This window comes from Podarcis gaigeae, assembly GCF_964106915.1.
Source record: "Podarcis gaigeae genome assembly, chromosome: 1".
In the NCBI taxonomy this organism is placed as follows: domain Eukaryota; kingdom Metazoa; phylum Chordata; class Lepidosauria; order Squamata; family Lacertidae; genus Podarcis; species Podarcis gaigeae.
This window is the reverse complement of record NC_139678.1, coordinates 15,004,833-15,018,573: the sequence shown is the minus strand read 5'-3', so window position 1 is coordinate 15,018,573 and position 13,741 is coordinate 15,004,833. Positions and strand designations below refer to the sequence as shown.

General features: G+C 50.4%; 1 long non-coding RNA gene across 1 annotated transcript; it reads left to right on the top strand.

Annotated features, from left to right (window-relative positions):
• Positions 1-338: 338 nt before the first annotated feature.
• Positions 339-1,093, top strand: LOC310852212. Its single transcript, XR_014568039.1, has 2 exons — positions 339-403; positions 706-1,093. It is a non-coding gene; the product is annotated as an uncharacterized lncRNA (long non-coding RNA).
• Positions 1,094-13,741: the final 12,648 nt, after the last annotated feature.

Here is a 13,741-nt window from a genome sequence, read left to right as displayed (position 1 = left end):
GAGACTAGGGCCCTGCGGGACTTGACATCTTTCCGCAGGGCCTGCAAGATGGAGCTGTTCCACCAGGCCTTTGGCCAGGGCACAGCCTGACCCCCTCTCTCCTTCTGTAATCCTCATAGAACTCTAGCCCAATGGTTGCCATTAATTTGATTCTGAATTGATTTTAGAACGTATTTTAATTAATAGACTGTGTGATTTTATGTACACTGTGTTATTTTTACTTGTTGTTAGCCGCTATGAGCCTGGCTTTGGCCAGGGAGGGCGAGATACAAATAAAAAATTATTATTATTATTATTATTATTATTATTATTATTATTATTATTATTAACCACCGGCTTGGCTGCAGGAGTTGCCGGAAGGTTACAAGGTGCCATCCAACTGTCTGAGGAACTCTGGATTTGTGTAAGGTTTACTCTTGAGCCTTTTCCACCCTTGAAGATATATCGCAAGGCAGCAGAGGTCTCTATGTGTGTCTTTTAGTAAATGAACGTGGGAGTTGAAGCTGAAGGCAGCCTTGAAATTCTGCTGGGATTTTGCCTGCTGATAATTGGGAGTGAGAGAGGCATGCAAGTAGAGGGGATTACTTGGGGAGAGATGAATCTGGAGGTTGTGAGTTGCACGCGCTGCTCCGGTTTACGGTGAATTTGTTTTCGTTTTCTCTCAAATAAACACACTGTCCGCTGTTAACCCTGGGAAATTGTCAGTGAAACCCACACTTAAAGGCTTGAACACCTACCCGATGCTACGTGACAACAGGATATTACAGTGCTGGAAATGTCTGGAGGGGAGATAGAAGTTGCTGAAGCCTTGCTGAAAGGTGATTGGGGAGAGTCTGGGACAGAGCAATTTCAATGTAGAAATGTCAAGAACATTAGAACAGCCTCGCTGGAGAAGTCCAAGGCCTTATCTATTCTATTCCAATTCCTAAATCAAAACTCAGAAGTTTCTGGGAGTTTGCAAGTGAAGCTAGTGACTTTCTCTGCTACTTGCTCATAGTGTCTGCTTTTCAGCTATGCATAATTTTTACATGTGCTTTCATCTGTTTTTTTTAGCTCATTGCCGATTTTAATTATAATTTGAATGTTTTCAGTAGCTGTTGTTTTTACTGTTTTATTCTTGTGGTAAACCACTTTGAGGTAGGTAGGTTGGTTGGTTGGTTGGTTGGTTGGTTTTCACAATCAAAAGGTATATAAATTGTACGAAGTAAATAAATAAAGGTATACTGCATCTGAACATGAAGGTTCTATTTGGCTATCCAATATACAGTGGTACCTCAGGTTAATTACTTAATTCGTTCCGGAGGTCTGTTCTTAACCTGAAACTGTTCTTAACCTGAAGCACCACTTTAGCTAATGGGGCCTCCTGCTGTCGCTCCACCGCCAGAGCACGATTTCTGTTCTCATCCTGAAGCAAAGTTCTTAACCCGAGGTACTATTTCTGGGTTTGCGGAGTCTGTAACCTGAAGCGTATGTAACCTGAAGCATATGTAACCTGAGGTACCACTGTACTAAGGATCAGCTCCAACCGGTATGGCCCAGCGGTCAGGGAAGTTGTAGCTGAACGACATCTGGAGGGCTACATGGAAGCACGGATAACAGGGAAATCCATACACTGACTTGTATGGATTATGTAATCAGGAACGTAACCCTGCAGCACAAAAGGGCAAAAGTACAGTTCAGTAATTTCAATTGCAAATGTACACGCACTGTGAATGCCCTCAAGGCTACCGTGGAAGAAGAAGAAGAAGAAGAAGAAGAAGAAGAAGAAGAAGAAGAAGAGGAGGAGGAGGAGGAGGAGGAGGAGGAGGAGGAGGAGGAAGCAGCAGCAGCCATGGCTTCAGTCGCAATAGGGGATATTATTTAAATTTATTGGTCGCCTTTTTTGCCATGCAGCAACTCCAAGCAACTTTCAATAAGCTTTGAAAGCACATTCCCGCCCCTCAAAGAATTCTTGGCACTGTAGTTTTTTAAGCCTTTCTGGGAACAGCAGCTCTCTGAAGGGTAAACTACAGTACCCAGAATTCTTTGAGGGAAGGAATGTGTTATAAAGATCTAGTTGTGTGCACAGCTATACACAGATTCAAAACAAAATCTTTGCTTCAGTCACGTCAACTTGACCAGGCTCCCTTTCTCTGCTGTATAGGAATAGCAAGATCCTTTATTCATCAAATTAGCACCATCCATGAACCAGAAAGAAAGGCATTGCCACATCTGAGGGAGAAGCAAGGTTTGCACAAGAAAACCTAGGATGGGACCAAATAACAGGGAATCTTTCATAATATTGCGCCCTGGGCGAGACCAAAGTTTGGTGCCCCAAAATGGATCTTCTCAATCATGGATCTTCTCAGTTTCATGCCCCCTCGGCTCGATACCTGTGCGGGGAACTGCTCACACTGCCCTAAATCGGACGCTGCCAAAGACCGACCAATGAAGACTGTGCATGCTCAGTGGACAGAGAACACTGCCTGGCTATTGACGGGGGGAAGGGAACGGAATGGTGTAGCTTGGTGTTATGTACTGAGTTGAATAGGATCCAAAAGGCAGCAGTCTGATTGGTCCTAGAACAATAGGATCCAAAATGCAGCAGTCTGATTGGTCCTAGAACAATGCAGCAGTATGATTGGTCTGCAGGAGCCACCCAATCCAGCTACAGGTGGAAGTGAATCCAAACCTGATTGGCTTACAGGAGAATCCCGGAATTAGCCAATCACTTGCAGCCCATTGTGTAAATAATGTATATAAAGCAGATATTGTGGGGGGACTTCCATTCCTCCTCACCACTATGAGCTGAATAAAGAGCATGAAATTCACTCTCGACTCCAAGTATATTTCACTTGGGAAAGGGCATGGTTGGCTGGCACCATGAACAGGATGGCTGGCTCGGACAGAAACTGCAGGCCGAAATATCTGGCCGGTACCTGCTTGGCAGGCTATGGTGCTGCATCTTCCAAGAATTCAACACTGCGTCTTGCCTGTATTGCCGGGGCTTGGACTCAGGGCCGGCCCAGCTATGAGGCAAGGTGAGGAGACTGCCTCGGGTGGCAGGATCCACCAGGGCAGCAGATCTTGATGTAAAACTGTTCTTCCCGCCTTGTACCTGAGGTAAATCTTTCCTCACCCTTCTTCCTTGTCGCCATTTTGGGGTGCCATATCTTGGGCCATCCCTCGTTGGACTAAATGACCCTCAAAAGTCCCTTCCAACTCTATGATTCTTAAAATGAACCTGTCAGTATAGAAGCCACAGAAGCCACATGCATAGCTGGCTTTAGCGAATGAAACGGCGAGTAGGTGAGGACTCCAACAGAGACATATTCTGTGTGATCCAAGGCTATATATCAATTTTTGTCTCTTTGCTAAATGTCACCCTCATCAGTTCCCTATTAAGCCAGCTCAGCAGAGCACACCATTATTTTTTAATGCATCCAATTACTCGGGGCCTGATCCTTGGAAGCCTTTGTCCGTGCCTGTGGCCTTTCGTTTCACTCAGTCGTGCTTTCCAGTAGTCGCCACCACTGTCCTCCACAGATGTTGAATGGAAACTGCATAGATATTCCTTGCCAAAGGACATTATTTACATTTACATTCTGCATGCTCAGAAAAAGGACAGACCTTTTCCTGGCTGCCACTCAGCAAACATCAAGCAGTTGCTCTGTGGTAGGTAGGCAGCACGGCCCCAGAAAATAAGAACTATTTTTACTGTAGAGGAGATTCTTGCTCATAATTCAGAAGTTCACCAGAAAATACATTTCTATCTGCTTGACAAGGAGAGACGTTTAAAGAAGCAGATTTCTTTCATCCTGTCTTTGGTCACATCCACACCATGCATTTAAATAATAATAATAATAATAATAATAATAATAATAATAATTTATTATTTATACTTCGCCCATCTGGCTGGGTTTCGCCAGCCATTCTGGGCGGCTTCCAACCAAATATTAAAAACAACAGTGTCAGACATTAAAAACTTCCCTAAACAGGGCCGCCTTCAGTTGTCTTTTAAAAGTAAAATAGTTGTTTATTGCCTTAACATCTGCTGGGAGGGCATTCCACAGACAGGCGCCACTACCGAGAAGGCCCTCTGCCTGGTTCCCTGTAACCTCACTTCTCGCAGTGAGGGAACCACTAGAAGGCCCTCAGAGCTGGACCTCAGTGTCTGGGCTGGATGATGAGGGTGGAGACACTTCTTCAGGTATACAGGACCAAGGCTGTTTAGGGCTTTAAAGGTCAGCACCAACACTTTGAAAGTAATATGACCTTAAACAGTCATAGCTTCCCCCAAAGAATTCTGGGAGCTGTAGTTTGTTGAGGGTGCTGAGGCTCACAGAGCTTTCCTGCAAAATTTGCTAGAGAGAACTCTGTAAGATCACTTCCCTTGTCTGCTTTGGCAGGAGGCTGTAACACCACATCAGGCTTAGGCCCTCCAGATGTTTTGGGAGTACAAGTCCCATCATTCCTGACCACTGGTCCTGTTAGCTAAGGATCATGAGAGTTGTAGTCCCAAAACATCTGGAGGGCTGAGTTTGCCTATGCCTGCACTACATACTTCCTTCCTGCCTGGACATCTTTCTTTTTCTTTGTTGTGCTTCCAGGCTGACCACACGTGCATGTCTGAGCTCTGCAGCCCAGTTGTTTTTGAGGGGGAAGGAAAGGGCTAATACAAGGAAAATCCAGTCTGCCTTAAAGCATCCTGGATTATTATTTCTAGAAGGTTAAATCAACCTCGACTTAGCTTCAAAGTTTGAGCTACAAGGGATGGTCCTCTGCTGATCTCACTAAAGTGAGCAAGGAAAGATAATAGCTAAACAATATATGCTCTCCTAGTGTCAGAATCCACTCCTACACTCAGGTGTGGAGGGTGGTGGAAGTTATGTCGCTTCCACCAACAGTGATCAGAATTTCTTTGTATGTTTTCCTTCTCACAATTAAACCCTACTCAAGGTGTCTTACAACATCGAGAGTGATTTAATTATGAAAAAATGACAACATTTGAATAGTCACAAAAAATAACTGAAAGCATCTTAATCAGTATGTTGTTGTTGTTTAGTCATTTAGTCGTTTCCGACTCTTCGTGACCCCATCGACCAGAGCATGCAAAGTACTCTTGTCTTCCACTGCCTCCCGCAGTTTGGTCAAACTCATGCTGGTAGCTTCGAGAACACTGTCCAACCATCTCGTCCTCCGTTGTCCCCTTCTCCTTGTGCCCTCCATCTTTCCCAACATCATGGTCTTTTCCAGGGAGTCTTCTCTTCTCAGTATACAATAACATTAAACCACCTCCTCATAATTAACAATAAATTATACCAATAAAGATACAAAGACATAATATGCTGAAGAATGCAGCTTGCATGGCCTCCCTTCACAAGTTCTTTCTCGAAACATCTCACTAGCAGCACAAAAGCTTTGGATGTTTGTGTGTGTGTGTGTGTGTGTGTGTGTGTGTGTGAAAACTCTTTTTATCCCTTTTCATTTCTTCTCAAACCACATCAGAGCTGATGCGTAAGTCGCCCCTGCTCCCTCTCGCCCCCATTCTAAAACCCTGAGTGCTTGCCCAGGCTTTATGACTAAAATGTCAATTTCAAAAGAACCAAGTTTCGTTGTATTCTCTTTCTGTTTTGTTTTCTAAAGTGGGATTTTTCAGTTTGATCCTACACATACCCCTTGGGGAGGACTTCATGTTGCACCCTGTGCTTGACCTCGGATAGATGTTCCTGGAACACTAATGGCAGAGCGGTACATATTGTGTGAGCTTCAAAAGAACTGAAGTCTCCTGGAAGGTAACTGGAATTGCGCCATAAGAAAATATAAAGGGTACCATTCACTTTCAGGTGCTAGGTTTTCTGTGGGAGAGTTATGAGGGGGCGGTGAGAGAGCTTGGCACACTCTTGGATGAAGCGGAATGGGGAGCCAGTAGCCCTCCATATGGGGCTATACTATAACTCCCATCATACCTGAACGTTGGTGACATTCCTGAAGGCAGCCCTGTATAGGGAAATGTTTGGTGTTTTACTGTGGTTTTATGATTTGTTCGAAGCCTCCCTGAGTGGCTGAGGCAACCCGGTGGGATGGATAGTATACAAATCTATCAACAGCCATCTGTTGGGGGGAAAGAAGCACCAAATAAAGGTTATTGTAAGAGAGAAAAGAGTGAAGAGAGAAATTGAGCAGTTACTTCATAGCAGCTAGATTCTTCATAGTAGCCACAGCTCAGTATACCTGAAGGAACGTATCCACCCCCATCTTTCAGCCCGGACACTGAGGTCCTCCTCCGACGGTCTTCTGCTGGTTCCCTCACTGTGAGAACTGAAGTTACAGGGAACCAGGCAGAGGGCCTTCTCAGTAGTGGCACCCGCCCTGTGGAACACCCTCCCATCAGATGTCAAGGAAATAAACAACTTTCTGACTTCTAGAAGATATCTGAAGGCGGCCTTGTATTGGGAAGTTTTTAATGTTTGATGTTTTATTATATTTTTAGATATATTGTAAGCCGCCCAGAGTGGCTGGGGAAGCCCAGCCAGATGGGCAGGGTATAAATGATATTATTATTATTATTATTATTATTATTATTATTATTATTATTATTATTATTGTCAGGGGCTCAGGAGCAGAAGCACAGGGAAGGGAGGAAATGGAGAGCGAAGGGGAAGAATCTGAGGGCAGCGTAGGAGAAGATGATAGTGACCCGAGAGATTCCATGAGCCTCTCCAGCGAATCGGAAGATTCACAGAAGGGGGCGCCAGTGGCCAGGGCAAGGGGGGTCCCAAGGGGGACACTCCAGAAGCAAGGGGCCAGCGGGGACTCCCAGAGCAGCAGTTGGAGATCAGGACCAGCTTCCCCACCAGAGCATAGTGGGGGGGAAGAGTCCCAGGTATCGGGGCCAGCGTCTCCCCCAGCAGGGAGAGAAGATGAGTCAGGGCTGACCACGCCTCCATCGGAGAGTCAGGCAACGGAGGGGAGGTCAGGTCCAGCCAGCATCCCGGAAGAGGGAAGCAGTGATAGAAGCAGTGTAACGGTCAGGAGGAAGGTTACTGGGTTGGCGCGAGAGCCAAGTTCAAATGTACAGGCGCGCGGGACAGCAGAGAACGAGGATTGGGAACCAGGTTCTAAAGCCCGCCGGAGGCAGGGGGAGGAGTCAGGCGACTCAGCGTCAGAAGAGTCCAGAAAGGGGAATGCCTCAGCGGACAGGAGGACCCAGAGGAGGAGAGGGCAGAGGAAGAGGTGGAGCAGGGCTAGAATCTTAAACTGGTGTCAGGGGGGAGGAGATTCAGACGGAACTTCGGCAGTCTAGGGTTTAAGATGTAGAGCTGCGCGCTACGGCTTTGAAATGGAAACTGAACTTCAATAAAGACTTTTGCATATAACGACGACCTGGCATTGGTCCTCTGTGAGCTGGGACCTTGGGGCAGCTCTGACAGTAAGTTCCGTCTCCCTAAAACCTTTGCAGCGTGAGTTGACGCAGCGAGGGGCAAAGCTTGGTGTTTTGCGAGCTCACGAAGATAGGGAAGGATGGATACAGAGGAGAAAATGACAGCCCTGCAAGAAGCAGTCACGAGGCTTTCCATGGAAGTAGCAGCATCCAGAAAGAGAGAGGAGGAAGCAGCCGCGTTCTGCCAGGATCTGCAAACCAGGTTGGAAATTTTGAGCAAGCAGGGGCTGCCAGGTGCCAAGCCGGAGGGGATTGGCCTCGGAAAGAGGGGGGGCAGCCTCGTGTCTCATTTCGATGGGAGCCTGCAGCAGTATCCTAACTTCAGAGCAGACGTAGTGTTCGCGCTCAAGTTGCTTCAGAAAGACTTTAGAGATGAGGAGGAGAAAGTAGGCTTCATACTAACTCATCTGCATGGGGAAGCTAAAGCGTGGCTGCGCAATCTTTGGCGCGACAATGATCCCGCCCTCCAAAATTCAGATGCCTTTATTAAGGCTATGGACGCTTGTTTTCAATCTGCAGTGGATGTGGACGTTGCCAGGAGGGAAATGCATGGACTGAAACAGGGCAAAGCCACTGTGAGACAATATCACTCCCGCTTTTTTGCGTTGGTTAATGCGCTGGGATGGGAAAAGAACTCAGCGGCCGTCTGAGACCTGTTCTGGGAGGGGCTGAATGGGGCTGTGAAAGATGAAATTGCGAGGGGGGAGAGACCCCAGAGCACTAAGGAAGTCGTCCAAAGAGCGCTGGCGATCGGGGTGCGTCTGGAAGAACGCCCTTGGAGCAAGGATGAAGGACGTTGGGGACGCACACCAGCCAGATCACCTCCTTTCTTTCCCAGAGAGACAGCGCGCGCCCAGTCCACGCCTCCACTGGGAGGGGGAGAAGAGCCGATGGAGATAGGTGGTGCCAGGGCTCAGACAGCAACCAGAGCCCAAACACCAGGAGCAGTCAAGGCGAAGCCTCCTAGAGGGAGCAGGAAGTGTTACATCTGTGACAGTGCTCAGCACATGGCGAAAGAGTGTCCCCAGAGGCTCCACAAGCACACTGCAGCCTCAGCAACAGTAAAGGAAGCAGTTCAGCAGGGGGAACAACTGCAGGGAAACGACGGAGTCTGGCTGGAGACAGAGGCACTGGGGCCCAGCCAGGCGAGTCAGTGAAGCAGTCCCCAGGGATTTTACAGCCCACAGACCCCCTCCCACCCAAACCAGTGGTGCAACTCACTGCATCACTCCAGCTCCCCAATGGACTCACCATGGAAGTCCCTATTACCATTGACTCTGGCAGTAATGCAGACTTTATAGGAGGGGATTTCGTCACGCAACATCGCATAGCGCTTTTACCAGCCACTATGCCCCTGAACGTTGATGGAAGGGAGCTACTCGGAGGACAGGTGGTACAGCAAACACCGCCTATGGTGATGCGAATTGGGAATCACGCGAAGTCATCAGCTTCAACGTCACTCACCTGTCAGACACACCCGTAGTATTGGGCATGAGTTGGCTGGACAGGCACAGCCCGGCATTAGCATGGTACCAGCGTCAATTGACCTTCTGCTCCTCCTACTGCGCAGAACACTGCATCCTGACCAGCCAGGAAGATGAGGGGAAAGAGGATGAACCACAGCTACACTTGGGCATGCTGCAAGTGGTACCCGACAAGTACAAGGCGTTTTTGGAGGTCTTCTGTGAGAAGGAAGCGGACAAGCTGCCTCCCCACAGGCCCTACGACTGCAAGATTGACCTCCTGCCGGGGGCGACGCTGCCGACTGGAAAACTGTATTCCATGTCTGAAGACGAACTGCAGGAACTCAGGGAGTTCATAGATCACAACTTGAAGCGGGGATTCATCCAAGAATCCAAAGCAGTGGGGGGCAGTCCAGTGTTTTTTGTGAAGAAAAAAGACACGCCCCAAAAGAGGCTTGTAGTTGATTACAGGGTCATAAATTCGAGGACGAAGCCCACGGCATTCCCCATGCCCAAGATCGACGACCTGCTGGCGACGGTGAGGAAGGGTCGCATCTTCACCAAGTTGGATCTGCGAGGGGCGTACAACCTTATACGCATGAGGGAAGGCGATGAGTGGAAAACAGCCATGTTTACGCCGTTGGGCACCTATGAATACAGAGTTATGCCGTTTGGCTTGCAAAATGGCTCCCACTGTTTCCAAGCCTTCATGCACCACGTGTTAGCGGGTCTTCTCTACAAGAAGTGCGTCTGCTTCCTGGACGACATTCTGATCTTCTCGGAATCGCAGGAGGCTCACGAGAAGGACGTCAAGGAAGTTCTGCAGAGACTACGGGAGCACAGACTTTACGCCAAACTGGAGAAGTGCCAGTTCGACATGACGGAGGTGGATTTCCTGGGCTACAAGCTGTCCGACAAGGGACTCGCCCTGGACAGCACCAAGGTCCGCTCGGTGTTGGACTGGAAGAGCCCGCGCAATCGGAAGGAGGTCCAGAAGTTCGTCGGCTTCGCCAACTTTTATCGCAAGTTCATCAAGGGGTTCGCGATGCAGACAGCTGCCATCACGGACACCCTCAGCTCCAAGAAGAAATTCGTCTGGACGGACCAAGCGGAGCAGTCCTTTCAGAGACTCAAGCGTCTCTTCGCGTCCGAAGAACAGCTGCTACACGTCAACCCCAGCCGACCAATGAGGGTTGAAACGGACGCCTCGGACAGAGCCGTGGGGGCGGTCCTGTTGCAGCAAGATCCGCAAGGGGACTGGAGGCCGTGTGCTTTCTACTCCAGGAAACTCAGCAAGTCGGAGCAGAACTACACCATCTGGGACAGGGAGTTGCTGGCCATTCATGCAGCCTTCAAGGCGTGGCGGCACTTCCTCATCGGAGCCAAACACACAGTGCAGGTCCGCACGGACCATAAGAACCTGGAGTACTGGTGCACAGCACGGTTCCTGAACCAGAGACACATCCGCTGGGTGGAGTTCTTTGCGGATTTCGACTTCAGGATAGAATACATCCCGGGAGACAACAACGTCATGGCGGATGCGCTATCCAGGAAGCCGCAGTATCTCGAGGAAGCGGCACCGGTGGCGGCCAAACACATTTTCGCACCGAAAGCGTGGGTATGCGCTTCAGCTACCGTGGACCTGGACACGGTATGTCGCGCGCTGCAGGCGGATTCCTTCGCACAATCCAAGATGGAGGAGGTGCGAAGAGGCACAGCAAAGGACGACGAGTTTCAGATACGCGACGGACTGCTCATCCGCAAAGGGGCCCTCTACGTGCCGGGAGACGAACTCCGCGTGAAAGTACTGCAGCAGTTACACGATGCGCCCAGCGCCGGGCACTTCGGCAAGGACAAGACGGCGAAATTAGTAGCCAGAGATTTCTGGTGGCCCAAGATGAGGGGAGAAGTCACAGAGTACGTTACTAGGTGTGACACATGCCAAAGGGCCAAGCCAGTACACAGGCCGCCGGCGGGACTGCTGGAACCGCTACAGATGCCGCTCGAACCGTGGGAGAGAGTGGCCCTGGACTTTGTCACAGATCTGCCCAGCTTGCGGGGCAAGACGGCGGTACTCGTGGTTGTAGACATGTTCACCAAGATGGCGCACTTCATTCCTTGCGCGAAGGTGGCCACGGCGGAACAGAGCGCCAAACTGTTCATAGACCACGTGTTCAAAGTGCGCGGCTTACCGCGGTCCATCCTGTCTGACCGGGGTCGCCAGTTCATTTCGAACTTCTGGCAGAAGCTGCTGGGCATCCTGAACGTCAAGATCAACTTAGCATTGGCACGGCACCCGCAGACCAACGGACAAGCGGAGAGGGTCAACGCCATCATGCAGCAGTACCTGAGATGCTACGCGAATCAACAGCCCTCGACCTGGGTGGACTACCTACCGCTGGCCGAGTTTGCCTACAACAACACGAAGCACGTGTCCATGGGGGTGACACCGTTCTTCGCCAATAATGGGCGGCATCCCAGAACCTTCTCGGGATTAGAAAGAGTGGGGGAAGGGGAGCCACAGGGAGCAGAGGCCTTGGCAGCGGAGCTACAGGAGGTCCACGAGCAACTCCGACGGCAGTTGGAGTTAGCAAAGCACGCCTACAAAATGCAGGCAGACAAACACAGGAGAGTTGGGGAGGACATCCAGGTGGGGGACTGGGTCTGGTTAGCAGCCCAGGCAGTGCCGGCCAGATCGTTAGCTAAGAAGAAGCTCAGACACAAGCAGCTAGGGCCTTATCAAGTCGAGGCACAGATCAATCCAGTAGCCTTCCGGTTGACACTCCTGGAGGGTTCCAGAATGCATCCGGTCTTTCATAGATCAGTGCTCACACCCTATAAGGCACCCCACAGGTTTCAGGCGCCAGGGAACGCACCAGACCCACGAAGGGGGGGTCATCGAGGGCGGTGCCACTCAACGAGGCCACAGAGATTTTAGACTTGAGATGGGGGGAAGAGGGGGTTGAATATCTACTAGCCAGGGAAGGTACCCCGGCAAGCGACAACAGGTGGGTTCCTTACTATGCGGTGGAGGAGCACTACCTCAAAGACGAGTTTCATGCACTCTTCCCACACAGACCCATGCCGGCAGATTATTTTGATGAATATCTTTTCACACCCACACTCTCAGCCAGCACGTTCCAGGGGTTCTCATCAGCTGAGGAAACGGCGCCAGAGACTAGCTCCCCAGAGGGATCAATTTCTGGTTTTGGCACAGACCGCTCTTATTGGTGGGACAATCAACCGGAGGTGGGGTGGAGCAGGGAACTACTGGGAGGGCCCTTGCACGCAACGTCACCCGAGGCAACGGGGGAGAGGGGGACATGGACGTGTTGGGGGAGGATCCTGGGTTCGAGCACACCTGCAGAGAAATGGAAGCAGAGGAGATCGACGTCGACGAGCCCGTCACGGACTGGCAGGATCCAGCCGGCTGGCGGCACCCCAGGGGGGATGAACTGTATCCTGCACTCACCCCCACAACACTGGAGTACCCGGAACCCACACCAGAAGAGGGAGAGGGGGGAAGGGGGGCTTCGAGGGGGGATGGATGTCAGGGGCTCAGGAGCAGAAGCACAGGGAAGGGAGGAAATGGAGAGCGAAGGGGAAGAATCTGAGGGCAGCGTAGGAGAAGATGACAGTGGCCCGAGAGATTCCATGAGCCTCTCCAGCGAATCGGAAGATTCACAGAAGGGGGCGCCGGTGGCCAGGGCAAGGGGGGTCCCAAGGGGGACACTCCAGAAGCAAGGGGCCAGCGGGGACTCCCAGAGCAGCAGTTGGAGATCAGGACCAGCTTCCCCACCAGAGCATAGTGGGGGGGGGGAAGAGTCCCAGGTATTGGGGCCAGCATCTCCCCCAGCAGAGAGAGAAGATGAGTCAGGGCTGACCACGCCTCCATCGGAGAGTCAGGCAACGGAGGGGAGGTCAGGTCCAGCCAGCATCCCGGAAGAGGGAAGCAGTGATAGAAGCAGTGTAACGGTCAGGAGGAAGGTCACTGGGTTGGCGCGAGAGCCAAGTTCAAATGTACAGGCGCGCGGGACAGCAGAGAACGAGGATTGGGAACCAGGTCCTAAAGCCCGCCGGAGGCAGGGGGAGGAGTCAGGCGACTAAGCGTCAGAAGAGTCCAGAAAGGGGAATGCCTCAGCGGACAGGAGGACCCAGAGGAGGAGAGGGCAGAGGAAGAGGTGGAGCAGGGCTAGAATCTTAAACTGGTGTCAGGGGGGAGGAGATTCAGACGGAACTTCGGCAGTCTAGGGTTTAAGATGTAGAGCTGCGCGCTACGGCTTTGAAATGGAAACTGAACTTCAATAAAGACTTTTGTATATAACGACGACCTGGCATTGGTCCTCTGTGAGCTGGGACCTTGGGGCAGCTCTGACAATTATTATTATTATTATTATTATTATTATTATTATTATTATTATTGGATTCATGGTCAAACCAGCTGACTCAGTTCTTTTCCACTGCCAATCTTTTGTTACTAATGATCAAATCATATTCTAACATGGACAAGATCCACCCGACGTGAGATATAGTCAGGATGCAATCCTTGGACCTCTGTGGAGCTTACTCCTTCTGAATTAAACTGGCACCCACAATCCTGAGGGCAAGATGGCGCCCCTGCCAAGGGGGCAGTGTGGAGGGTGTTCAGAGGCTTTGTAGGTGCCAGCAGAAGACCTGAAGGGTGCCATATTGATAAATCCTGCAATGGACATGCTGGTGATGAATGTTCACAGGCCTCTGTGAAGCCCCTCGTGAGACATCTATGTAGCAGGAACCCTCCCAGAATGAGAAAGAGCCATGGATTGACACCCCTCCCCCTGAAATTCCACCTGGCTGGACACCTAAAATCTTGCTC